General features: G+C 36.9%; 1 protein-coding gene and 1 non-coding gene across 2 annotated transcripts in view; one reads left to right on the forward strand and one right to left on the reverse strand.

Moving 5' to 3' along the window:
* The window catches only part of ADAMTS3 (ADAM metallopeptidase with thrombospondin type 1 motif 3), a 259,718-nt gene that overhangs the window by 39,537 nt on the left and 194,556 nt on the right, over positions 1-25,625 (forward strand). The window lies entirely within an intron of this gene.
* Positions 7,612-7,722, reverse strand: LOC136307149 (U6 spliceosomal RNA). The gene has a single exon (XR_010725831.1). It is a non-coding gene; the product is annotated as a U6 spliceosomal RNA (small nuclear RNA).

Genomic DNA, 25,625 nt, shown 5'->3' on the forward strand with positions numbered 1-25,625 from the left:
ATTACTTTTTTTAAAGTCACCCAACTATGTAAATAAAGGTAAACTGGCATAACTGCTATAAAGGAAGGGGATGTTTTTTTATGAAATAAGGAACAAAGTCATCTGACCTAGGTTACAAGTCAGGAAAGGTTCCTTGAGGAAATGGTAGTTGAGGTGACTGTTTAAGGCTGAATAGGAGTTCCCCAGGTAAGGTTCTGGTTGGGCACATTTTATGAATTAGGCAAGGAGAACATAGGGTCAGATTACCAGACTGGCTGAGATACACTTTGACTTCCAAAAGATGATGTATCTGTCACTGCAGTCCTCCTGAGCAACCATAGATGCTTAATCATAATACTAATACTAGTTAAAATTTATGAGCACCAGATGTGTGAGACACAGATCTGTCCTTCAAGGGAATTATCTTAATCCTGACAACAGTTTCCACTGGTGGATTAGGAATCCAGGGGAGTGAGTGTCTCATCCTCTGTCTCACACAAAACTCGATACCTGTATTCAGAATCTGTCTGTGACTGTTGTGTAATCCTGGTTCCCAGAAGGTAATCCTAATATTTCAGATGGCTTGGGCAGCTTGAATTCTAACGTAGACACTTATATGAATCTCTGTTGATATATGCATTCTCAATCTATTTATAGAAGTATACAAAGGTGTATATGTGTATGTTTATATAAAATAGTCCATGTAGGTATTTAGGTGTGTGTATATATAATACATATGTATGTATTTTTAATTAGTATATTTTGAGGCTGAAAATAAAATCTAATCATTTGAAACCAAACAATTTAACTATGTAAAATTTGTTGGATGGGGTAGATAGGTGAGTACCAGTAATTAATAAGTGGAACTGAGCTGTTTTCTGTCAAATTTGTGTGCCTGATTGCAGCGAGTAAGTGAATTTCATCAGGGCCAGTGAAAATCTTCTGTGTCTGGCCTTATCCTCTGCCACTAAAGCAGCTCATCTCCAGCCACAGTAGCTTCTTATAGCTTTAAATAGCACACTCTGGACTCACTTTGCCAACATTTCTCAAGCCAGCCAGGGTTACTGTGGGGCCAGGGTTGCACGGACGCTGACACAATGCCGTCTGATGGAAGCCAGGCAAAGGGTTAGTGAATTGGCCCACTGCCTGGGCACCAGTGCAGGGAAGCCATGGAGCAGGGCAACAATTTCCTGCATTGGGGCGAAGCCCGAGGGCTGGTGCCAGCTAATCCCAGCCTCTTAAATTATTTTGTGATACCTCATTGCCCCCCTCCCACACACTCTGCAGGTTGCTCTCAGAGAATTCAATTTATGCCATCCACAAGTACACGGGAATGATTAAGGGGATCATAAAGCCCCGTCCCGCTCCAGCTGATAGTAATTTCCCTGGGAATTTCCACTATTGCAAAATGCAGATATCGTGCTCTCTAATTGTGAGTTTTTAGCTTAGGTCAAATCACTTTAGCAGTTGAGCACACTTGCTCCTTGAAGGGCTTTGAAAGGATAGAAGAAAGGAGAGGCTAGGTGGGCTGAGAACATGAAGCATAGGTCAGGGAAGGTCTGAAGAATTGGGCAATGCCTGGGAAAATAGACCACCTGGAAGGGGAGGAACAAGAGAAGTCGACTGCACATTTCCTGTTCTTCACAGTTTTACTTAAGTCTGGTCTCGACTCTGCCCATTTCTCTTTCTTTGGAGGGTGAGGCCAAAAGAAAATGAACAGAATTTATTTCAGTAAATCCCTTTAAGTGTCATTTTTATCAAGGTGCTGAGCTATTCTACATTAAGTCGGGATGATGACTAGCTTCTTGTCTGAGCTATCCTAATTGACTCAGAGATGGTTTTAATTTTTAACTTCAGATGCCTGTCTCATAGCTGATGGAATTCCAGGGAGAAATTTGAGGACGGAATAATTTCTAGGTTATATTGGGGTGAAGAAGAATATGTGGGCACTGCTGATTTTCAGGTTCTTTAATGAGCCATGTGCTTATCTAGGGCTTGTCTATCATAGAATATTTCTCCTCAATGGAGTGGGATCCCTGTTGTTTTGAGTCGGGGGCGCAGAGAGAGAGATCAGCAGATGAAATCATCAAGGACTAGCAAAGGACCACCGCTCGCTCAGGCAAATGGCCCCGAGTTCACGCTGTGTCCTAATTTTATTCACAAGACTTCAAAAAGCTTGTTTACTGAGAAATTGGCATAACATTAAGTGTAACTTTTACTTAAAGATACATGGAGTGCACCTGCAAGATAGCTTAGTAACAACATAATATCAGAAGGCATTAATTGCTATTGCTTCTATGGATCCCATAACATTCCTCTCCTTATCTTAAGGGATAACCTTGGAAAGTACAGAAATCTTATGAGAATGTTTTACTGAGAAAAGCCCAGCAACTGCCTTTAGTCACATAGACCTGTTTCAGTGACCCACCTTCAAGTCACAAAACAATTTTCTTGGCAAAACATTCTTTTCTTGTTGGCTGTGTTCCCATCCAAAGCCATGCAATGGGTTATTCCACTACAGATCCCTCTAAGGAAAAGCCTTTACTCTGACTAAAATTGAGTGAGGTCCTCAGACCCTCTCTGTTTTGACTCCTTTTGTAAAAATTTTTTCTGAAGTGAAAATCAGGGAGGCAGAGAGACAGAATCCCGCATGCACCCGACCAGGATCCACCCAGCAAGCCTAGTCAGGGGCAATGGTCTGCCCCTATGGGGCATTGCTCCATTGCAACCGGAGCCATTCTAGCACCTGAGGCAGAGGACATGGAATCATCCTCAGCACCCTGGCCAACTTTGCTCCCATGGAGCCTTGGCTGCGGGAGGGGAAGAGAGAGATAGAGAGAAAGGAGAGGGAAGGGTGGAGAATCAGATCGGCGCTTCTCCTGTGTGCCCTGGCTAAGAATCAAACCTGGGACCTCCACATGCTGGGCCGATGCTCTACCACCAATTGGCCAGGGCTGTTTTGACTCTTAATACTATGGAGCAGGTGTTCTCCCCAGAATAGACCACCCCGGAGCTGTGAGCACACCTAATGGAAATGCGAAGGACTGTGTGTCCCCACGGGGTTTTGTCATAGAGCTACCAGGTCCTTGGCTATTGTAGAATCATTCCTGTTGTTTTAAGAATGAAGAAATTAATTCCAGAGTAGGCTAGTGATGAAATCCATGTCACACATGTCTAATGATCAGAGAAATAAATGAAACCAGGGTTCACAGCCCTGGGTCCAGCATCTTTGCTAGATAGCACCTGGTTCTGAATCCAGAGGTCTCAGGGCAGCTTCCTATTCTGTCCACTCAGATTTTCCTTCTCCTCAGCTTACTCAAGTGCTTAGTTTGGCAATATGAAATTATTATCTAGTTCTGTGTTATTTGAGCTGACTGCCCTCTGCCTACTTCTCAGAAGCATAAGTTCTCATAAGCCAGTTATGTCCTTCAGAAATTATATATCAGGCTAACAACCCACATTTTATTTAATAACAATGAAGAGTGCGTGCCAGCGAAGAGCATAGATTCTGGAGTCAGCACTATAAACCTATCTTCATTACACATCAGGTATAAAACAGTTTTAAGTCTCATTTTCTCATTAACTAAATGGTGATAATAATAATAATTTAATAAATTACTGGTGATAAATAATAATTTAATAATAAAACTGTTTCATTGGTTATTGTGAGCAATAAATAATCTATGTAAGCAGTTAGTACAGGTGCCGGGACCTGATAAATATTCAATAAAGACAATTATTCTTTTTAGAGATGCTCCATTTTTACTTTATTACTCATACAGCACTATCATTGACTTGACTTTAAAAATCATAAAACACAGTGAACATGCACTTATTTAGAAAGAGTGTAGTGTTATTTTCACAAAGAGAACAGCAGGCCTCTGGCAGTTAATTCTGAGAATCAGGTGTGTGTAGGTACCTGCACATGTTTTTATCCTTCTCCCTTCCCATCCTTCTCTCTCTGTCCCTCCTTTAATATCTCTCCCGTTTAATCACTTTTGAAAGGACTTGAGGAAATCTTATGTCGGCACGGTGACAGCTTAATAATTGAAGGAAAGATCAGAACAAAGACCATGTGAAGGAAGCTAAAGGGAATATTTTCATGCATATGAACTGAACAGGATTAAACACTTGGGAAATAAAGATTACTTTAAAGATTTGGGCAGTTAAAGCTTTAGAAGAAAATATATTAGATTATACATTGTAGTTCCTGACAATAGAAAAACAAGATACATCAAATATTCAAAAGCAAATTATTTTAATATTTTTCTAAGTGAGTGGAGGGGTGATAGAGAGACAGACTCCCTCATGCACCCCGACCAGGATCCCCCAGAGACCCCAGCCTTGGGCAGAGGCTTGCAATTGAGGTATTTTTAGCACTTGTGGCATAGTCCCCATGGAGCCATCCTCAGCACCCAGAGCTGATGCACTTGAATCAGTCAAGCCATGGCTGCAGGAGAAGAAAAGAGAGGGAAAGAGAAAGAGGAGAGGGATGGGGAGGGTGGAGAAGCATATGGTTGCTTCTTCTGTGTGCCCTGACCAGGAGTTGAACTCGGGACTTCAACACTCCAGTTCTATATTTTATGACTGAGCCAACTAACTGGGGTTATCTTTTTTCAGTAGGGCTAAACTCAAGTTATAACAAACTTTGATCAATAATGTATTTATAGACAACTGAAACTTGTATTTACAGGTCACATTTTTGTGTTATTTTTGTCTTTTAATATGATCTAATTATAGTTTGGTTATATGTTAAAAGCTTGTTAAGATTATGCATAGAAATTAATTGTTAAAATGAGTCACTTTTGAGTGGGTTACATAAATATATTTTCATTAATTTTTTAAACTAACAGGCAAAATGATGAATCATGCAGTTATTTAAAAAACTGTTTTAAAGTGTTCAATATAGATTTCTCATATTTACCCTAATTAAAATTTAATATAGTACATAGAATTTCTTCAGATATAACCTTACATAAGTTAGAAATGTTTTCTTTTTTATTAATTTGAGACACAGTTGTATATATACAGTTTTACTGTTTGGTTTAATTTGTTTTCACTCTACTGGAAAACAAAATGCTTGTAAAATATATAAGACAACATTGTTCTCAGGTGTTTTTTTAAATGTTAATTGTGTAAACAGATGTCTTTCAAGGAAAAAAAAAAAGGAATTACTACCCTGAGCTTGTGTTACCTTCATGAAGTTGTAAAGAAAATGACTCAAAATTTATTGGGAATATAAAGTTTTATTTTTTTAAATGCATGCATCAAATGTGGATTGAATGTACACTCTGCCTACCTTTTTTTTTTCTTATTCAACTTAATGCCCACAACTCCTATGAAACTAAAAATTAAATTATTATATACAGGTATGATTACCCTTTTTATTCATAGAACAGCCCCATCTGAAGGGAAAATAATATGTTATTTTCTATCTGGTGGGGTGATTGTTGAGACTTTGTATTTTTAAAACTCAAAACAATTCTGTTAAACAATTGATAGTGTTAGGAAACTCACTTTGCTATTTGCTCAGCTTTGGATAGTTTTTTCTTCTGTCTTTTAACTTTGAAGTTAATGTTTAACATTTTTCTTTTTTTGTGGAATTTATTGGGGTATCATTTGTTAATAAAATTATATAGAATGCAGTGTACAATTCTATAATATATCACCTTTGTATTGTATTGTGTGTTCACCTCCCCAAGTCAAGTCTCCTATTACCACTTATCCCCCCTATATTTCCCCTAACCCCCTTTTATCATGCTCAGAAATGAAAACTGTATTTTTATTGTTAGTGGTAGTGATTTACTTCCATACCAATTTCTAAGGAAGCTGTTAAACATGTGCAGTGATGGAATCGAATATAACTTGTATGGGGGAGACTTAAAAGTTCAATTTCAAGTATAATCATTCTGTATTTATTCTAAAGTTAGTAATGAGAATGGTCTGATTTCAGAGGTTCACTCTTCTCACCACAGCACTTGATACAAATCATAACCTTTGTAGGGTGACTTCGGTTTCCTTTCTGTTTCTGGCCAGCGAGTCTCAACTAATTTTAAGTGTTCTGTGGACATGCCCTCAGCATACCAGGGTTCTAGCATCTCATGAGAATTATGACCAGAACAGTATAGGAGGTGCTGCTTAATCTGTTCCGGGAGAGAGGAAATTTCATGGAAGTAAAAGTAAATGGAATGGAGAGAAACTGACTGGATTAAGTTTTATTTAGTGACTTTGCAAACTTGGCCAGGTGTTAAAAAGATCAAAATCTGTAGTGACGCTTGAGGATGAAGTTTGGCCCACCACACATACTTAGAAGGTCAGTGGTGGGAGGAAAGGTTTTCAGTCTTTTTTTCCAATTATGAATTTCTGTGTAGGAGAAAGGATGTACCATTTCCTCTTTGAATGTGAGATGTCCTTCCCAAGGGGTCTTTTATTGAATCGGTTCCAGCAATTTAACCTGCCATCTCGCTTAAGCTTCGTCCCTATAGAGGCTTCCATGTTTTTACTTGAAATTCTTGAGTTTTCCTTCCCTGTTTGGTGAAAGGACCATTTATAGCTCTGTGTGTTAGTGGGAAATTTTAGGGTCATCTCAAACAGAAATCTAGGTAGTCTGGCCTTATTTCAGAGATCTAGGTAGAGCAGTGCTATAGTTAATGACCTGGAAATTTGTTGAAATCATTTTGTTTACTCACTGACCACATTCATTTATATGTGGTTCCTATAGCTTGATATTTTTTTTTTGGGGGGGGGACTACTCTTTATTATAGTAATGGAGGTAGATAATTAAAAGTTATGAATAATAACATTAGTTTTAATAGAAGAGATTATTGACAGAGAATTTAGCATACACTATAGGCAATGTGCAGTTTTGGGGATACTTTTATGCATAATTTAAGAAATAGCCATTTTTGAGGATGTTTCTTTGTAGAATTTGTTTTGGAACAATATAAGTAAATCTAGCTTTCACAACGAGAATGATTTAAACTAGTATTTTTTGAGTATGATTACATGCCAGAGACTCTGCTAAGTACTTTATGTTGCTATGTTATTTAATCCTAATAACAACCCTGTGAACTAGGTGCCAAGCTCTTTTTGAAAATTATTTCAGAAGACACTTGCTATTTTAAGGGAATGTGAATATTGGAAAAATAGAGAAGAGAGGTTGATCACTGTGTAGACCCAGCTTAAATAGTTAGATTTAATTCTGCATTATCAGACATAAAGATTATAAATATTTAGATTAATTTTGTTATATTGTTAAATAGTCATTAATTCAGAGTATTTATTTTAATTTATTTTTTACCATTAAGGGCTGATTATGTGTAAGAACTGTTAAATGTTTTGGTGATGATATAGATTATAATTACTTAAACATGGATGCTTGATAGTTTATAGTGCAATAAGGAATACTGACTACAGTTAGAATCTGGACAGAAGTGTACCTAAGTGTGGGGCACAGCAGAAAGACTGACTGGGTGAGTTCAGGAGAAGCCTATTCCATGAAAATCTGATGAGCTTTCTAAGAGAGAGCTTGCCCCAGGGAAGAATTCAGCTCTTCTGAGCTCGACTTGGTCTTAGGCATTGAAGGACAGAGCAATTTTGACCGTGGGATAGTTGTTTTTCGTATTTCTCTTTTTAAATATGGAACACTTCACATATTTGTGTGTCATTCTTATTTAGTTTTCCATGCTAATCTTCTCTATATCATTCCAATTTTTTTAGTATATGTGCTGCTGAAGTGAGCACTCTATATTTTTCTGTTACTCTGTCTCTCAATAGATTTATGTCTGAGCCTCATGGAAATATAGGAGGGCATCTAAATAAAAATGGTAGCTAGAGAATATTTGTGCACGAGTATATGTGAAACATAAGTTGAAGCCTCCTAAAACTACTTGTTTCTTGAAAGGGCCTAAGAATCCCTTATCAGCAGGTCTAAGAATTAGTGACATTTAAATTAGACCCATCTGTACTCATAAGTGGATCAGATCTGACAATATAGGGATTATAGAAATAACTGTTATACAAATGAAAATGAGATGAAGATATTGAGAGAGAGAAAAAACAAGAGTGTCCTGATGGGCATTATACCCAAGACAGCTAAGTAAATAGTTTACACGGTGGGGAGTGGAACGGAAGTGGTGGAGCAGTCAGAGGCTACTGCAGTAGCTATGATAATAGTAATATAATGAAATACAACACAGTAATAGGTAGAACAATTAGGAACTGGAGAAGTAGCTGTGGGCATAGTGAAAAGGGAGATTGCATAACATTTATGAGTGGAATTCCCACAACTTGGCAACTGGTGTGGATGGAGAGGGAAGAAGAAAGTATGTGTAGGGAGATCAAAGATGAGCTGAATTGAGTGGTTTGTGTTGGGATAACCAGGAAATATGGAAAACAGAAGAACAGAACAAAAACATTGGGTAAATTCTCTCTAAGAAACATTGAATGTAAACTACCAGCAGGATGTGCTGATAGAGATGTTTAATAGACAGCCAGGAGTTGGGACTCTGGAGAAACACATGGCCAGAGAGAGGAATTCGGGAGATAGGGGGATAAGGGAGATGACTGAAGCTGTGGCAGTGGACAGAGTGCAGAGGGCTGGATGGGAGAACCTTGCAGAGTACCTAGTTTTTAAATACTATTTGTTTATTTATGGAATTTTAGGTTCACAACAAATTTGGGAAGGTACAGAGATTTCGCAAGTGCCCTCTGTCCCTATATATGCTGTGAATACCTATATTTTGGGAGCAAGAAGAGTAGCAGCCAGATGCAGAGACAAAAAGATATGGCTGAGCAAAAGAAACTAAATACAAAACTAGAAATTTTATAGAAACCAAAGGATTTAAAGTTTAGGGCCTAGCTTAAATTGTTAAAATAAATTCTTTTTCTTCAACACAAATCCTTCTTATTGAAGTGGTATTATTGACTAAAATTAAGCTATGATAATATTCCTAAGAAGAAATTTCTATAAAATCTACTAAGTATAGCATCTATTGAAAACATTGATATAATGAAATTATATTTGTTCTTAGTTTAATCAACTAGGTGATATTTCAAAGTTTCTTAATGTGTAAAGTATTTCCTCTAACTCTTCTGTTTCTCAGATCAGAAAATCATTTATATCCCTTTTGACACATCTTTCCATGGCAAATATGACCATACTGTTTGTTATCTACATCTACCTTGAAATGTATCAGAAAAGTAAAATGAAAATAACCTAGTATTACAGTCCAAGAGTTATTTACGGGAGATTTTTACCACTAATTTGTTTTAACCTTCCCATTCAGTCTGCTTATAGGCTTCTGCAGACTCATAACTATACATGAGTCATTGCTGAGGTACAGATTAGATGCTAACTCCCCAAATTTGTAGAATGAGTAGTAGAGAGGAGATTTGGAGGGTGAATGGAAGAATGTCTCCATAGGGGACTTTGTTATTTTATTTATAGACTTATACATATTTTATAATGTACATGTATTTATTTATTGTAGTTAATAGATGTCCTTTTTGAACTGGACATGTTGTTATGCACGGTGAATGATACTGTGCATTTCTACAATACTGTGTTTGCTTTTTGTGTACAATCTAAACTAAATATTACATGCTTGATATGAAATAGGGGCATATATTATTTTAAAAAATCAATATGCATGCAAGGGCATTTATTTATATAACCCATATAGATGGGCAATAAAGTGTTTAAAATACAAGTCAAAAGAGATGGATGTGCTTAACTCTGCATTGGATATTAACAACAAGAGACATTGTGCCTGACCAGGCGGTGGTGCAGTGGATAGAGCATCAGACTGGGATGCGGAGGACCCAGGTTCAAGACCCTGAGGTTGCCAGCTTGAGCGCAGGCTCATCTGGTTTGAGCAAAGTTCAGCAGCTTGGACCCAAGGTTGCTGGCTGGAGCAAGGGGTTACTGGGTCTGCTGTAGCCCCACGGTCAAGGCACATATGAGAAAGCAATCAATGAACAACTAATGTGTCGCAACGAAAAACTAATGACTGATGCTTCTCATCTCTCTTCATTCCTGTCTGTATGGCCCTGTCTATCTCTCTCTCTGACTCTCTCTCTCTGTCTCTGTAAAAAATAACCCCCCAAATACAAAAACAAAAACAACAAGAGACATTGAGTCCTTATGTAGAATATGGGCAGAGTTCCTATGGGGAGTTTCATGTTAGGTGAGTTGGATGAATGCAAGGAGTGGCTCTTGACTTTTCATCAATCTGAAAGGATTTCTTGGAGGAAGTGGAGTATTTTTGTAGTGGCTTAATTGCTCTGCAAGCAGTGTCCTATCAATAGTGGACCAAAACAAGGTGTGTTCTCAGCATGTCACACTCTTACCAGTTGGGTTATTTTGGTTGTTGGCAGGAGAAATAGTATTAGCTAACATGAAGAAAAATGGACTATACTGAAAGTAATTAGACAACTCACAGAAGTGGACAGAAAAGCTAAATAGCCAAACTTCAAGAGGAAAGAAGCCAGGACAGCAAGAATTCTGTCAAAGTCCATTTTCTGGGAGATTGGAATGGCCAGGTTCCAACCATCACTGTCATGTATGGGTTTTATCTAGATTCAAATCTCCAGGAGTGAGATTCCAATTAGGTCATCTTGGATTGAGTCACCCTTTGAAAGATGACATGACCATTGAGCCACATGAACCGTGGAGGGGCTGCTCTGCTAAAGAAGAATGAGGTGTGGTTAAAACAAGAAAAGAGGTGTGCAACAGGCACACACAGGAGGGCTGCCGCAAGCACTTAACAGTACTTTGTAGTTCTCTAAAGGTAAAAAAGATGGGCTTAGTGGTCTTTGCCACTAAATCTAGATTTCTGTATACTTACATATGCAGATAGACTCCCCACATATGATACATACTTTAAGCACTGCTTTTGGATGATATCTAACACTTTTTCCCTTCATTCACTACTCCTGTGGTTGACACATTGAGTAACACTACTACAGGATGCCTTTCTTCCCTCAAAGAGAAAAACTGAAGAAATACAAGAGGCCCCAAAGATACATTATTATAGAGTATGATATATGAGAAGTGCTGAGGTCAGCTTAGTATGAACAGTCAGTTTTTGGTTGATAATGAAGACAGTTTATTATTTTTAGACAAAGAAGTGTGTTTTTCATCATTGTGTTTGAGTATAATTTATACTGATTTACACAAATATTCTTATCTGCCGGTAGGAGGAGATTCTCTTGCTGAAATAAGCTTTTCCTCTGGTGTACTATTTGGTTTCTGATTCAGAACTTGATTTACTACAATTAAAAAGATGTACAGTCTTTCAACAAAACTGTAGAGTATGCCACTTACATTTCTGAATAGGTTTATTAGATAGATTCTCATTTTACTTCATAATGGAAAAAAAAATTTTCACTGTAATTCATACATTGTAGGTAAAAGAATTTTAAAAAATCTTCCAAAGTCATTTACACAGACCTTTCAGGCTCCAGACCTATAGTTCTCAAACCTCATTTGTCATGAGGGTCACCTGGGGTGATTGCTAAAAATACAGATGTCTGGGTTTATTTCAGAGATTTGGCTTTGCTTGGGGGCTTAGGATTCCATTTTTATCAACTATCCCAGGTGATTATGATGCAAGTGGTCTGTGGACCACACTCTGGAACACTCTACTCTAGAGGAATTATATTAGCTTCTGAATAGTGTATCATATATATGACACTATATATATGTAATTAGTACAAAGGTTTGGAATTGGATTGTTAATATTGATCATTCAGATCATTTATTGGTGAACCACCCTTCTAATAAAGTGGTTAAGAATTGTTACTACTGCTTAAAACCTTCACCTATTAAAGAGAGGAAAACACCTCATAGACGCAGACAATAGTATGGGGATTAAAAGAGGGAAAGAGGGTATGGGGAGGTAGAGAGGGTAAAGAGGTGATAAAATGGTGATGGAAAGAGACTTGACCTGGTGTGGTGAACACACAATGCAATATATAGATGATGTATTATGGAATTGTATACCTGAAACTTATATTTTATTGACTAACATCACCCCAATAAATTCAATAAATAATAAAAAAAAGTTGGCCTGACCAGGCAGTGGCTCAGTGGGTAAAGCATTGGACTGGAATGTGGAGGACCCAGGTTTGAAATCCCGAGGTTACCAGCTTGAGCACGGGATCATCTGGTTTGAGCAAAAGCTCACCAGCTTGAACCCAAGGTAGCTGGCTTGAGCAAGGGATCACTCAGTCTGCTGTAGTCCCCTGGTCAAGGCACATATGAGGAAAAATCACAGAGAAACTAAGGTACTGCAACGAAGAATTGATGCTTCTCATCTCTCCCTTCCTGTCTGTCTGTTCCTCTCTGTCCCTCTGTCTTTCTCTGTCTTTGTCACAAAAAATAAAATAAAATAAATTGTTATTACTGAAAATATTAGAAAGGTAATAAGAAAGGAAAGTTTATGAGTGAATTCTATATTCTCAAGTAACATTTTAGTTCTAGATGCATCTCAGATATTAACACTTTTTTTTTTTTTTTTTTTTTTTTTTGGTATATGATAGTATTCCAGGGTGAGTTTAGAATGTTTTTTTCCTTTGTTTGTATTTGGAACAAGTTAGTGTTCCCTGATAAGTACAGTATATAATAAGTATACCAAGACTAGTTTCCTCCTATATTCTTTTGAAAGTTGTATTCTCATACATGTGCTTTTTTTTTTTTTTTTTTCATTTTTCTGAAGCTGGAAACAGGGAGAGACAGTCAGACAGACTCCCGCATGCGCCCGACCGGGATCCACCCGGCACGCCCACCAGGGGCGACGCTCTGCCCACCAAGGGGCGATGCTCTGCCCATCCTGGGCGTCGCCATGTTGCGACCAGAGCCACTCTAGTGCCTGAGGCAGAGGCCACAGAGCCATCCCCAGCGCCCGGGCCATCTTTGCTCCAACCATCTTTGCTCCAATGGAGCCTTGGCTGCGGGAGGGGAAGAGAGAGACAGAGAGGAAAGCGCGGCGGAGGGGTGGAGAAGCAAATGTGCGCTTCTCCTGTGTGCCCTGGCCGGGAATCGAACCCGGGTCCTCCGCACGCTAAGCCGACGCTCTACCGCTGAGCCAACTGGCCAGGGCCACATGTGCTTTTTTTCCTAAAACAGTTTTTTAACTTTTCTAGATCTAACTCATTCATTACATCTATTTTTCTCTGAAAATAAGATGGCTTGATTTGTGATATCCTTTTTAAAGTTAAGCATAAGCGGAGCTAACTCAGTGATACTGTGGCATGGACCTGAATTGTCAAAGGTTGTCTACGGCCATACCACCCTGAATGCGCCCGATCTCGTCTGAATTGTCAAAGGCACTGTGGACCGCATGACTAGTTATAGGGAATAGGAAGACCAGCATGGAGCACAGCAATCAGAAACAGAGCGTTTACTTTTGAGTGAAATGATCAATATTGTTAGCCTCAGAATATACTGGTTAGCTCTATAACACAACGGACGTATTTTACTACATGCATTATGGAAAAAAGTTGGTTACATACTACTACTGCTAGCTTTGCTTGAACAGCCCCCTGCAGAAGCATCCACATGTTCAAACAGAGAGGCTGGACAACTCAGGGCCTCACAGCTGGCAGCTGCATTTGACAAATTACCACAGCTATTGAAAGTCTCGAGCAGGAAAAGCAAATCTAGTAGTTTTTTTTTTTTTAATCATTTAGCTAAAAATATAAAAAGACTCCTCTAAGCACAAATAGAGGCTTGTCTTTGGTGAATTTAGCGTTAAGTGTTTAAATTTTTCTTGTTCAAATTATTTAGACAGACTTCTGGATATTAATATTAGCTGGTTAATGTTAGTGTAAACAGACATTTTTTGATAATAATTATTAACTTATAACAAGAAACCTTGAAATTTTCTTAGAGGAGAGTTTGTTACAATTCTATTTACTTACTCACTTACTTACTTATAGACAGGAAGGAAGAGAGATGAGAAACATCAACTCATAGTTGCATCACTTTAGTTGTTCATTGATTGCTTCTCATAAGTGTCTTGGCCGTGGGACTTGAGCTAAGCCAGTGACCCCGTGCTCAATCCAGCATCCTAGGGCTCAAGTCAGCGACCTTGGGTTCAAGTCAGCAACCTTGGTCTTCACACTGGGGACCTTGGGATTTCAAACCTGAGTCCTCAGCATCCCAGGTTGACAGTATCCACTACGCCCACACCTAGTCAGGCAAATTAGTTATATTATAAATACTAATGGTCTAGTTGCAGAATCCTTGAAGATTTATAAGATGTACTATATTTAAGAGTGTCAAAATTAACTTTTCTTTAAAGAAAACTCAGGCAATAGTTTATTGTATTCTTCTGGGTTAATAGTTTTGTGAGCTGTCTACTGATAAAATATTTTAATATTTAATATAACATTAACTTATATATAGCAAGTAAAAGATCCTCACTGATGCATCTTTACTTATATAATTTCCATAAAATGTGAGCAATAGATAGGAAAGTGTTTTCCAAGTTCTCCAAAAGAATTTATTTCTAGGTACATTCTGTAGAGCAAAGGTGTGACCTATTAAACTAGAAAATAAAGTGCAGATGCTATTGCAAGCTAAAGCCTTGCTTCTTCTGCATTTTTAGTTGTGATACAAAACACGTTCTTGATTTTGTGGTAGTGTTATATACCTATATCCACAGTGGAGGTTTCTGTGACCTTAAGAGATAGGATCAAGAATATTTACATTTGTCCTTACAATAAAACATTTCCAACAGCAGTGCCTTCTTCCATTTTAAATCCATGAATTATATAAGGGAGTATGCTTCAATTGTTCAGTTTATGCATTTAACATTTAATAACTCCCCTTTAGATAAACTGAGTGTGCTTTGAATTCAAGGCTCTGACAACCACAAAAGGTAGGAACTAGACTGACACCAGGAAGAAATATGAGATATTAGAAATTGTTATGTGCAAAGTAACAGGTGAGGGTGGGAGGGAGGACTCCCCTTAGGTTGGAAACTTTCAAATATGGAATCAAAATGGAGGATTTTTACTGATGTATAGCTTAGTTTTTATTGTTAATAATAGGTTATTTCTCAGGTGAATTTGATTTAAAGTATATAGAATCATAACTATCATCTTCAGAAATCAGAGGTGAGAATAGTGTGCATAAAGACAGAAGCCCACTTAATATGGGGAAGCCATTGGGCCCTCATTCTCCCATATCAGCTGTTTTTGTAAAATTATTTTTATTAAAGTTTTTAACTTATTGTGTTAACATAGAATCAAGTGTCCCACTCAATATAATATCCGCTGCTCAACAGCGTGCCCCCTTTTTCCCCACTCCCCTGACTCCCTTCCCCCTTCCCTCTGGGATTTGCTGTCCTGTTATCTGCATCTCTGTGTTATGTATATATAATTTCACTAATCTCTCCACCTTCTCTGATCCCATCCCCTCCTGCCCCTTCCCTCTGACAGCTGTCCCTCTGCTCCCTGTGACCCCGCCTCTGCCTCTATTCTGTTCTTCAGTTCACTGTGTTCATTAGATTCCACAGATAAGTGAGATCATGTGGTATTTGTCTTTCTCTTCCTGGCTTACTTCACTTAGCATAATAATCTCTAGTTCATCCATGCCATCACAAAAGGTAAGATGTCCTTTTCACAGCCACAATAGTATTCCATTGTGTATATGTACCACAGCTTTTTTTCTCCACTCGTCCACTGGTAGACAATTGGGCTGTTTCCAGATCTTGGCTATTATAAACAATACTGCAATAAATATGGGGGTGCATATTTGCATATTTTCTTTTGAATTAGTGTTTTGGGATTCTTAGGGTATATTCCAAAAATAGGATGGCTGGGTCAAAAGGCAGTTCCATTTTTTATTTTTATTTATTTATTTTTTTGTATTTTTTTTTTTTTTTTGTATTTTTCTGAAGCTGGAAACGGGGAGAGACAGTCAGACAGACTCCCGCATGCGCCCGACCGGGATCCACCCGGCACGCCCACCAGGGGCAACACTCTGCCCACCAGGGGGCGATGCTCTGCCCCTCCGGGGGGTCGCTCTGCCGCAACCAGAGCCACTCTAGCACCTGGGGCAGTGGCCAAGGAGCCATCCCCAGCACCCGGGCCATCTTTGCTCCAATGGAGCCTCGGCTGCGGGAGGGGAAGAGAGAGACAGAGAGGAAGGAGAGGGGGGGTGGAGAAGCAAATGGGCGCTTATCCTATGTGCCCTAGCCGGGAATCAAACTCGGGTCCCCCTCACGCCAGGCCGATGCTCTACCGCTGAGCCAACCGAGCAGGGCCATTTTTAATTTTTTAAGGAAATGCCATACTGTTTTCCACAGTGGGTGCACCAGTCTGCATTCCCACCAGTAGTTCAGGAAGGTTCCCCTTTCTCCTCACCCTCCCCAGCACTTGTGTATTGATTTGTTAATGAGCGCCATTCTGACAGGTATAAGGTGGTATCTCATTGTGGTTTTAATTTACATTTCTCTGCTGATTAATGACATTGAATTTTTTATTTTTTTGTGTGACAGAGAGACAGAAAGAGGGACAGACACACATGAAGGGAGAGAGATGAAAAGCATCAATTCTTTGTTGTGGCACCTTAGTTGTTCATTGACTACATTCTCATATGTGCCTTGACTGGGGGGGGGCTACAGCAGAGCAAGTGACCCCTTGCTCAAGCCAGTGAAGTTGAACTTCAAGCCAGCAACCTTTAGACTCAAGCCAGTGACCATAGGGTCATTTCTATGATCCCATGCTTTAGCCAGTGACCCCGTGCTCAAGCTGGATGAGCCCATGCTCAAGTGGCAACCTCGGGGTTTCAAACCTCGACCCTCTGCATCCCAATACGACACTCTATTCACTGGGCCACCGCCTGATCAGGCTGAACATTTTTTCATATGGCTATTGGCTATCTGTATGTCTTCTTTGGAGAAGTGTCTATTCAGTTTCATTGCCCATTATTTAATTGGATTGTTTACCTTTCTGATATAAAGTTTTAGAAGTTCTTTAAAATTTTTGCTTAATAAATCCTTATCAGACGTATTGGCATATATGTTCTCCCATTGTTTGTGTTGTCTTTTGATTTTGTTAATGTTGTCTTTTGCTGTTTTGAAGCTTTTTAGTTTGATATAGTCCCATTTGTTTATTTTATCCTTTATTTCGCTTGCCCGTGAAGGTATATCAGCAAGAATATTGCTATGAGAGATATCAGAGAGTTTATTGCCTATGTTTTCTTCCAAGATTTTAATGGTTTCATGACTTACATTTAAGTCTTTTTCCACTTTGAGTTTGTTTTTGTGAATGGTGTGATTTGATGTTCTAGTTTTATTTCTTTTTTCTTTATTGTATGTACCTGTCAAATTTTCCCGGCACCATTTTTTAAAGAGACTGTCTTTACTCCAGTGTATACTCTTACCTCCTTTGTCAAATATCAATAGACCATAAAGAAAGTTGTGGGTTTATTTCTGGGTTTTCTGTTCTGTTTCATTGATCTGTATGCCTGTTCTTATGCCAGTACTAAGCTGTTCTGATTACAGTGACCTTGTAGTATAACTTGATATCAGGAAGTGTGATACCTCCCACTTTGTTCTTTATTCTCAAGATTGCTAAGATTATTTGTATTCTTTTTTGTTTTCATTAAAATTTTTGGAATATTTGTTCTAGATCTGTGAAATATGCCATTGGTATTTTAATAGAAATTGCATTGAATCTATAGACTGCTTTAAGTAGTATAGACAGTTTAATGATGTTTATTCTTCCTATCCATGAGCATGGTATATGCTTCCACTTGCTTGTATCTTACTTGATTTCTTTTTTCAATGTCTTATAATTTTCCGAGTATAAGTCTTTTATCTCCTTGGTAAATTTACTCCTAGGTACTTCATTTTTTGTTTGTTTTTGTAATAGTGAGTGGATTGTCTCCTTAATTTCTCTTCCAGACAGTTTATTGTTGTTGTATAAAAATACAAATAATTTATGAATATTAATTTTATATCCTGTCACCTTGCCAAATTTTTTTTTTTTAATTTTTATTTATTCATTTTTTTAGAGAGGAGAGAGAGAGAGACAGAGAGAGAGGAGAGAGAGACAGGGGGGGAGGAGCTGGAAGCATCAACTCCCATATGTGCCTTGACCAGGCAAGCCCAGGGTTTCAAACCGGCGACCTCAGCATTTCCAGGTCGACGCTTTATCCACTGTGCCACCACAGGTCAGGCCTCCAAATTTGTTTTTTAGGTCTAGTAGTTTTTTGACTGAGACACTAGGGTTTTCTACGTATAGTATCATGTCATCAGCAAATAATGATAGTTGCACTTCTTCTTTTTCAGTTTGAATGCCTTTTATTTCTTCTTGTCTGATTGCTGTGGCTAGGACTTCCAGAGGGGTGTACTCCTGTTTGTTCCTGATCTTAAGGGGATTGCTTTTAATTTTTGCCCATTGAGTATGATGTTGGCTGTTGGTTTGTCACAGATGGCTTTTATTACGTTGAGATATGTCCCCCGTATTCCCACTTTGCTGAGAGTTTTGATCATAAATAGGTGCTAGATTTTATCAATGCTTTTTTGGCATCTATTGATATAATCTCCATATCTTGGTTTTAAAGAACCTTTCTTACTGTTTTACAGTTGCCCTCTTAGAAAGGTCAATGTAATTAAAAGTGAATAGTGTTCATGTTTTGCCCACAGGAAAACCAGCTACCTCTGACACTAAGCACTGTTGAACTTGGTGAGTTGAACAGTTAAGCTCCATCATGGTTGTTGCAGTGGTGATAGTGGGAATGGCAAACACTTTTATATACATACACCATATAGATGGTTGCTCATGAGGACTATTATCCGATAGGAAACAAGGATGCTACAGATTGTGAAGGTTGGAAAGGATCAGGCTGATGCTTGCTATCTTTATGAGCTTGAAGAAAGGTGAGATCTGAATGCCATAGTCATGAGAATCCACAAGATGGAGTTATTTTACATGGTAAAACATTTCCAAAATGAACACTTGCATGAGCAATGTTGCTTTCAACAAGATAAAGCCTAAAGTGAGAACATTTGGTTTCTTACATTAGTAAATATGGCTACCACAGACAGCAGTGTGCTGATTGTCTGTGGGAGGGGGATGGGAGTAATAGGAAAAGGGTATGGGGGGATAGATGGTCGTAGATGGAGACTAGACTTAGGGTGGTGAACACAGTGTACAGATGATGTGTTGTGGAATTGTGCACCCGAAATCTATATAATTTTGTTAACTGGTGTCACCCCAATAAATTAAATAACAAACAAATAAAAAATACCCCTAAAACCACACAAAAGCTACTGCTTTAATGACCACTTGACCATTCTAGCTTTTATGAGCTTATTTTGCCAAGATTGTAGGTTGAAAATTTCCTCTAGAAGATTAAATATGTTTCTTTTTTTGATGTCCTTTATAGAAGATACAAATGGATCTTTGGAAAATCTAGTGAATTTTTCTTTACAAATTTATAACTCATTTCAAAAAATTAAATGAAAGAAAAAAACAAGATTTCCCCATTACAGTCATCTTCTACCCCAGCACTTAGCATAATGTGTGGTGCATATAGGTGCATAATATATTTGTAGATGAACAAGATTGCTTACATATGAAAAGTAGAACAGAAATAGTGCTGTATTGAAATAATGTTCTAATTTGTCTCCATGCAGAATATTAGCAATATAGTTGATCTTCCATCTTTTTTTTTTTTTTTTTTTTTTTTTTTTTTTTTTCTTTTTACCATGCCAAAATACATATTCCCAAAAAGAGTCCTTTCATCAAACTGTAGTGTTCTTAAGATCTCGGTTGACAGCACATCTAATGGATATGGGTTATTGTGGGAGTTTTTGTTTTTGTTTCTTTTTTGCTGCAGGCGTTTAGGAAATAATTGAACTGAAATGAGTAGGTGTGATTGGATGCTTTTTTAGAATTGTTATTATAAATCATGTGCTGTAGCCTTGACAGTTATTTCTACAAAAGAAAATTTTAAAGCAGTTTGACAAATAATTTTCCTTTCGTTTTTTCCTTTTTGTCACAAAAAGTAATTAACATCACCTGCATTCTTTCTAGACACGTAGATAATAATAAGTAAAGTGTAAGGTCATTAATAATGTAAATATAGCTTTATATTATTTATAATAATAGTAATAAAAAATTAATTTTGTAACTTTTCTGGATCTAATGTCTGTGGAAATTTATGGAATCATAACAAAGTGCATAAAATTTGAGCAGTTATTTATAATTTTTCTCTAATTTTGAATTTGGCCAAGAAAATAGATAAGGAAAGAGTCAGAGTTTTTTCGAATCAAGCTTTATAAACACATTAGAATTCTTATTGATGGTAGTGCTTATTTGAACTTTGGAATTCTTTTAGCATAATAGATCTCTTTACTAATTAATATATACCAGGTTTGTACAGTTCTGTGCTTGTCTGCATATAGAACCTGGATTTACAATGATTTACTTTGATATAAAAGTAAAGGGAAAAAATAAAAGACTGAATATGTAGGAAAAAATATTGTTAATCAGAGTCACTGCCTGGTCTAAGTCTTGTTCACTCACAGAAAATCTGGAATCAAAAATGATAATCAGAGAATGATGTAACTGAATATCTCTGTCTGTTGCCTGGGGAAAGCAGACGAAGATGGGCATGTATCTCACTTAGTAGTAGCTGCTAAAATTTTGCTTTGCTCTTTGGTTCTGTCACTCTGTCCTTTACTCTTTTCCAGTGAGTTGTTTTTGGTTCTAAGCCACCCTTTGAAAGGTCATCAATTCTTGTGATATAGTGAGATTATTTGCTGCAGATTTTTAAGGACTGTTTTAGCGCAGGCATCCCTTATTTTTTTTCCATCTGAAGGGAAAAAATATCCATATAGCTTTTTTTCTTCCTTGATTATCTTCTGTTTATGTTTCTGGACATTGAGCCAGTATACTCTATTGATGTATATATTTACAATGAGTCAGGTTTTCTATGAAAAAGACAATGATCCAAAAGTCTACCCACTTTTAATATAAAATGTAAAAGTTCTATTTAGACCAACATCTGACATAGAGTAGTCATTTCACTTTCTCCTCTTGTGAAAGGATGATTTCAGACTTTCTGTGTCTTCTTTAAAAGAAAATCTCATTTATAAAATAAAAGTGTTGATTGTAGATGTGATCTTCTCTAAAATAAGTTCTTAAGTTCAGGTAAGGATGAGCACAGTTTTTATTAAATTCAACCAACAATTTATAGCTATGTTTGAACATTTGTTACTTGCAAGGCTGTTTTGCGCTCCCACCTTTTAAAACTAAGAACACTAGAAGGGGATAAGGAAGTGACAGAGCAGATGAGAAGTGAAGGGCATTCACGAGTGGGGGCGGAGCATTCCACCCAAGCTGGCGTACCAGCTGTTCTAAGAAGTGCCTCCATCATGGGATGCCAAGAGTCTTGCCTCAAATTGTGAACTCGTAGTTCTTTATACTTAAACTCTTTCTTCCATCTGGTAATTCTGTCTGTTTTGGAGAAGAAATGTTTTTTTCTCCTACTTTTGATTCAAGTTTTTTTTTGTATCAGAAATCTGACTTTTTGAAAGTATGATCTTACTAGATTTTGGTCCTCTTGGTGCATTCTAAAAAGTACATGTTCAAAGCCCTGAATTTATTAGTGTTGGAGGGCTCTTGACTCAGAGATTTAATAAAGAACTAGATTGTCAGTTGTCTTTGTGAAACAGACATGGAACCTGTGGTTCAAAAGCTTTTATTTGCAAGTGGTAGCCAGAAAGACCTCTCTGTATTGGACTAAGCATGGGTATAAGTGTTTGAATATCAAAATTACCATGTTGATGAAAATAAGTATTTGGTTTTGAAATAAACCAATTAGAACTGTATAAAGTCTGGTTCTGCCATCTAGAAACTTCGTTACATTGGGCAAGTTTAATTGATATCTGTAGGTCATAGTTTTCCTCATTTATAAAGTAGGAATAATATTTAATGAAGAGGGTTTTTTTTGTTTGTCTTAAACTAAGATAACATGTGTAAATCTCTTACTAAACATAGAGTGTTTTCATGAAGATAGATACATGAGTTTTTTCTGTGACAAGTTTAGAAGATACTAAAGAGTGTTAATATGGTTAGGATCAGCAAGTATATCTCCGGAGAGAAAAGAAAAGGAATTAGGGGTTGGAAATTAAAGTAACTTAAAAAATAAAATATTAGGAAGAGAACTAGTATAAAGATATTCCTTGAATAATTTTATTTAGAACGTATTTTCTCAGTGCTCTTTTAAAAGCTCAATACCATGTTAAACTAGAACACAGAAAATAAAACTTAAAGTGGATACAGGCAAACTTACAAACACTTTGTATTAGAATATGTATAAGCTTGATTTATTATCATTTTTAATGAGATGCTCAAATTTTTTAAATGAATATCAGATCTGAAATCACTACTTGGTAATTAAATTCTAGTCTGAACTATAAGATGTTTTAGTTTAAGCTGATTGTGAATGAATCACTGTGATTAACACATCTGCAGCAGTTCAAGAAATGGAATACAGGAACTGGAAACAAAATATGCAAGAGCAGTATATTGGACTATGTGGAGAAATTTTGAAAGATTGAATTTCTTTAAACTACAGATCTTGTTCCCTAGTTTTAGTGTTTGTTGTCATGAAAATAATTACAAAGCCACATGCCTGAGCTTAATGAAAACCTGGTGGCTGCAGAGAGAATCAAAAGTATGACATGCTACATTTCTCTTTTTAACCCGTTTCATCTAAATTAACATTTCACACAGTATTTTCAAAAAAAAAAAAAAAACAAGCATACCAAATTTATACAGATGCTTAGCTTTTAACATTTTTGTCATGTGAGAAATAAAAGGAGAAATAATTGAAAGCGACTGGCATTTACAATCCAACATTTCTCACGCTGAAGAGAAATTTTAGGGGCTTATACTTTTAGAAGTTTATAGCATCGATTGACTGCCTTCTTACTTGAGTATCTTCAGGTGCCCACCTTTAATCTAGGCTGTAATGATAAAAATAGCAACAGCCCTCACCACCACTCTTCGCACACTTCCTGCCTGGCCGCCTATCTTTATGATGGAGGCAATTTCTAGTTTCTGAATATGAAACTTGTGGGCACTGCAGATTCTCTGTGAGTAGCCTGGGGGGCCCACCCCATTTCTGCTAAGGTGAGCATAGACACTCAAGAGAATTGAGTTTCCTGGCCTCATCTCTCGTTTGGTGTAGGAATGTAGAGCAGACATAATGACTCAAATGGAACTCCATATGTGTCTTAATGAGATTCAGACACTCTCATCTTTATTTTGTTCTTTTGTTCTGCTTTACGTCTGCTTTACTCAGGGTATGTTCTGATAGGGCATAGACTAGGGGTCCCCAAACTATGGCCCGGGGGCCGCATGCAGCCCCTTGAGGCCATTTATCTGGCCCCTGCCACACTTCCGGAAGGGGTACCTCTTTCATTGGTGGTCAGTGAGAGGAGCATAGTTCCCATTGAAATACTGGTCAGTTTGTTGATTTAAATTTACTTGTTCTTTATTTTAAATATTGTATTTGTTCCCATTTTGGTTTTTTTTACATTAAAATAAGATATGTGCAGTGTGCATAGGATTTGTTCATAGTTTTTTTTTTTATAGTCCAGCCCTCCAATGGTCTGAAGGACAGTGAACTGGCCCCCTGTGTAAAAAGTTTGGGGACCCCTGGCATAGACAGTCAGGCTTCTGAATTTTGAAAAGATAAAGGGTAGTTGTTTGTTTAATGAATGATGCAGAAAAATTATATATATAAAGGGAAATAAAGGAGGTTAATAGCTTTCAGGACATCACTTAAAGAATTTCACATAGAAGAGAAACTAGGATAGTATTTTTATATATAACGTGAAGTATACTTTAGTTAGGTTTTTAAAGATTTATTATGATTAATTTTTTTGCTTAGATTTTTTACATTACAGTAATTCTAGTGTGTTTAAGGGAGGATAGTAGGATTGGGTAGGTTAAATGGGGAAAAAGAGAAGGAGCCAAGGTTATTTTGAAATAAGAATGTTGCAGATAATTGCTATCTTAATAAGATTTGGGTACGCCTTGTTTTCTCCCCAACTTTTATTGAAATCATTAAATTCTCTTGCAGTGACTATGGATACTAGAAGTGGTAACCTCTAGGATAACCACTATTAGCAATAGATTTGTTTTCCATCTGACACCAGGAGAGACCAAGTGTGTTACGTGTCTATCTTGGAGACAAATGAAGAGTGTACATCCTGAATTCATTGTTAAGGAACTGTTATTCTTCTGGGAAAAAGAAAAATAAAAGATAGAGGGTCTTGCCATAATAAGTAACAAAGCTAAAACATTTATTTTAAGATTAATCATTGATACTACTCTAACCAATACTATAATATTTAGTGTAGCTATAGAATTTTTAATGATATTTGTCAAGGTCTAACTCAGATACACTGAAATTTACCAACTTAAGTTGAACTATTTGTTAAATTCTTACAGTTGTATATTCGTGTAACAATCATGTAGCCATCATCATAATCATGATCTAGAAAAAGTTCCCTCATGTACCTTTATCATTAGTCCCCTTTTTTCACTCACCTCCAGAAACCACTAATCTGCTTTCTTTAACTGTAATTTTATTTCTTCTAGACTTTTATACAAATGAAGTCATACAGTAGGTAGTTTGTGTATGTATTGTGGTTTCTTTCAGTTATCATATTGCTTTTAAAATTCAGCCATGTTAATGCTGAATCCATAATTTGTGTATTTTTATTGCAGAATCCTATTCTACTATATGGATACACCAAACTTTGTTTATCCATTCACCAGTTGAAAGACTGAAATTTTTTTTTAACTTTTTGGCTACTACATATAAAATTGCTATGAATATTAGGGTAAAAGTCTTTGTGTGGACAGATTTTCATTTCATTTATGTAAATTTAGGAGTAGAATTGCCCAATTATATAATAAGTATATGTTTAACTTTACAATAAACTGTCAGGCAATTTTATGAACTGACTTCATTGCTCATTGCTCATGGCAAGGTTAGAGAGTTCCAGTTCCTCTATATCCTTGCCGATACTAGGTAATGACAGTCCCTTCATTTTAGCTATTATTTTGAGCATGTAGTGGTATCTCATTAAGGTTTTATTTATTTTCATTGCTCTAATGGCTGGTGATGTTGAGGATTTTTTTCATGTGTCTATATGTCATTCTTGTATCTTTTATAATGTGACTGTGCAAATCTTCTGGTGATTAAAAAAAAAGCTTATCTTCTTGAGTTTATGGATTCGTTATATTTTCTGTGTATAAAAGTTATATTTTTATCCATCTACACCTATTCCTTTATTTTATTTTACTTTATTTTTTAGTTTTGTTAAGAGGGAATGTTTTTCATTGTATAGTCTAGTTTATTGACATTTTCTTTTATATTCATGTTCTTTATGTCCCAATTAGAAAATTCTTGACTAACTCAAAATGCTGTTTCCTAGAAATTATGTAGTTTTAGAGTTTATATTTAATCTATTTGGACAGAGTATTCCCACTTTATTATTCTTTTTCAAAATTGTCTTAGCTATCTTAGTTCTTTTGTCTGTCTGAATAAATTTTAGCATAATCTTATATCAACAAAAAATCTTGCTTAGATTTTGATAGGATTT

The sequence above is a fragment of the Saccopteryx bilineata genome, chromosome 5 (genome assembly GCF_036850765.1).
Source record: "Saccopteryx bilineata isolate mSacBil1 chromosome 5, mSacBil1_pri_phased_curated, whole genome shotgun sequence".
Classification (NCBI taxonomy): domain Eukaryota; kingdom Metazoa; phylum Chordata; class Mammalia; order Chiroptera; family Emballonuridae; genus Saccopteryx; species Saccopteryx bilineata.